The following is a 3,795-nucleotide window of genomic DNA, read 5'->3' on the forward strand; positions in this document are numbered from 1 at the left end:
GGTACGCACAGGATTATTGCATGTCTGATGGTATGATTCATGCACTTACATTCGTGTGATTGTGCTCATTGTATGCCCTAGTGACATTAGGGTCATAGCCTCCACAGATATATCGTGAGTGACTGGATTGGATACCAGAAATGTTTGGTTCTAGCATATGGGCGTCATAGATGTCTCTGGGTGAAAATTTATAAACCTGATGGTACCAGAGGATGACTTCAACGTCGAGACCGAGTGGATATATAAGCATACGAGGGCCGAATACCAGGAGGCCACGTCTCCCACTGTGTCGTGGTCAGTTGAAAAGGGGTGTGGCCTTACTCGCCCGATGGTAGGGGCAATACTAGGCTGAGTTTGACCAGCTCGTGAATGAGTCCGCTATCGACATGCCGGATAGATATTGGCAGACTATTGGCCAGGCAGATAGTGAGGTTTCTTACGCTCACTTGGACTATGCGGCTTGGAGAGCGGCAGTGCCTCTTGGAGTGTACTAAACCTCGGTGATTATCCAGAATGAGAACTGTACTGATATATGATGAGGATTGACATGCTTGAGTTGCATCTTGCATCGCATAGCCGTGTTATGGCCGATAGCATTTATATCTTGCACTGCATAGCCTTGGTACAGCTGATTGCATTCATGTACCCCTCACCATGATTCCGCATTACTCTGACCTTGCATTCTGAGCACGCTTATATTGCGCACATACTTACACCACCCTCTAAGCTTTCTATAAGCTTATGCACGATTGATGCGTGCAGATGACGCCAGGACGCAGTCATAGTTTCACCGTAGTTAGAGCGTGCAGCTGAGCTTCTGGAGTTTTGTTACTTTTGTTACATTGTATTTTCCTTTCATACGCACTGTATTCAAAAGTTTTTGATCATAGTGGATTTTGTGATGGTGTTCTTGTGGTTATTGTTCATGGGTTATGCTTATAGTTATGCTCATTACAATCAAACTGATGATTTGAAATCCTCCTTGTAGTATCCCAGGATCGAAACCTGGTTTATGGGTGCTGGGAGTCGAGAATGGGGTAGTATGGAGGCTGTCGGCGCCAGATTCGGCGATCGAAAATTTTGTGAGTCCGGTTTCTGAGTTTGGGGCGTGACATATTGAGGTCTCTTACACTCGTTTGACTATGCGGGGTCTGTAGAGCGTCAGTCATTCAGCAGTGTAATAGACCCCATCGATTTCCTTATGATTAGAAATGTACTTGATATGTGGATTGGTTATGAGAACAGGCATTACTTTGCATCGCATTCGCATCGGATATATAAGCCCTTCCATGCATCGCCTTGGTATGATGCCCAATACTCATTGCATCGTATTCATGATAAGCCTTGATAAGGCTAGTGATATTGTCATTGAGCATGTTTCCCTTTCTATACCTCCTACTATTCTTCTGTGCACCATTGTCACACACTTTTACCACCCTCTTAGCTTTTATAAGCTTATGCATGATTGATGTGTGCAGGTGATCCTAGGCAGGTGTTGTAGAGCGGCAGAGCGTGAATTAGAGCTAAGCTTGAGGACCTAGTGTTGCAGACTTTCCTTTCTTCTCATTCTTCTATTATCTTATGTATGTCCTTTTGGACCTTATGGATATTTGCAAAAGTTCAAATTCTTAGTGGATTTTGTGATGTGTGTCCTTAGTTATTCTCAGATGTACTTGTTGTGATCTTGGGTATGCTTCTATTGGAAATTATTATACTATTATGGAAATCCTTTTTATAGGATCCCAGGATAATAACTTGCCTCAGGAGCTAAGAATGGGGTACTATGGAGGCTGTTGCGGTCAAAACCAGTCATCGGGTTCTTTGTGAGTCCGGTTATCAAGTCTGGGGTGTGACACGAACGCTTTGATCCAACCTATGATGATTGACGAGGGAGTTATGACCGTTTTTGTGGGTTTGTTTGATGCTAGAAAGGAATGTAAACACGAATGTGAGTACACTCATGTTCATTTCATGCGATTTCACGAAAATGCTTATAACTCTCATATTATAAGCCAAATCGAGGCGATCTTGGTTTCACTGTAAAGATAATTTGACAAGCTTTTAAATATAACTAAAATCATCCCATTTAAACACCATAAAGATAGTGAGCCTAAGAATGCTCCAATTCGACCTATGATGAGGGAGTTATGATTGTTGTTTATTGGATCGTTTGATGCTGGAAAGAACTGAAGACACAAATACAATTTTACGAAAATGATTATAACTCCCTTTATTATAGGGTAAATTGGGTGATCTTGGTCTCGTTGTAAAGACAATTTGATAGACTTTCAAATATGACTAAAATTGTCTCATTTGAACACCATAAGGATAATGAGCCCAAGAACGCACCAATTTGACTTATGACCATTTTTGTGGAATCGTTTGATGCTAGAAAGGAGTGCAAATGCAAAAGTGAGTATACGCGTGTTCACTCTCATTTCCAGCATCATGCAATCTTATGAAAATGGTTATAACTCCCTTATTATAGGCTAAATCGAGATGATCTTGATCTTATTGTAAAGATAATTCGACAAGCTTTCAAATATAATTAGAATAATCTTATTTAAATACCTTTGGCTTTTCGAAAGTGGGCTTAAAGTCTATAATGACATTAACAAACTATCCGTGTTTGCTCTTATTTCTAGCAATGTGCAATCCTACAAAAATTGTCATGATTCTCTCGTTATAAGTTAAATCGAAGTGATCTTTGACTCATTGAAAAGATAATTCAACGAGCTTTCAAATAAGATTGAAATCATTTCATTTGAACATGTTCGACCTTTCAAAAGTGATCCTAAAATCTACATGCTAGCAAATAAAATTTCCCCTAATTCGAATGAATCAAATGAATACAGAATACACACATCAAGGTGGGCCCCATGTAAGGCCGCACCATCTTGGGTGGAGCCGAAGTCTCACCTAATCTATTCTGTCTCTAGCGACGTCCTGGTGGGGTTGTACCCAATTCGTGTCTCCATTGAGCTTGGTGGGACCTGACTGAGGGGCTCATATTGATGTATGTGCCTTAAATCCACACCATCCAACCATTTTGACAAGCTCATTTTAAGGCACGATCTCAAAAATAAAACTGACCCAAATCTTAGGTTGACCACACCACAGGAAACAATCAAGATTAAACCCCACCATTAAAAACCTCATGCATTCCGTACAACCTGTTAATAAGGTCACAAAGACAGCCTATTGATAAGGTCACAAAGACATATATGAAGACCACAAATTTCATATTCATCCAAAGCTTTTTGGCCCACAAAATATTTGTTAATGGTCAATTACCACTATTTCCTCTACAATGGTCCATCTAAAATTTGGATCTGCTTTATTTTTTGGACCATGACCTAAGATGAGCTCTCAATACAAATGGATGCCATTGATGTGAAATTTGGATCTGCTTTATTTTTTGGACCATGACCTAAGATGATCTCCCAATACAGATGGATGCCATGGATGTGAAATTTGGATCTGCTTTAAATTTTTGGATCATGACATAGGATGAGCTCTCAATGCAGATGGATGCCATAGATGTAGTAACATGCATTATGGTGGGCCTCACAGTCAAGGGGTGCCACCCAATCCGGGGATCCGCCGAAGCTGGCCTCGTACTGGCGGGGAAGTACCCAATCCCCCCCCCCCCCCCCCCCCCCAAAAAAACGTAGTCCATGTGTTTCAATGGTGGCCGTTCAATACTCAGTGTTTGCCCTCGTGTGCCCCACTTGAGTTATATATTTGCCTCATTTTTGGGCGAGTGTCCTAAGACGAGGGAGAAAAAACAGATGG

Source organism: Magnolia sinica, chromosome 12, assembly GCF_029962835.1.
Source record: "Magnolia sinica isolate HGM2019 chromosome 12, MsV1, whole genome shotgun sequence".
Lineage (NCBI taxonomy): Eukaryota > Viridiplantae > Streptophyta > Magnoliopsida > Magnoliales > Magnoliaceae > Magnolia > Magnolia sinica.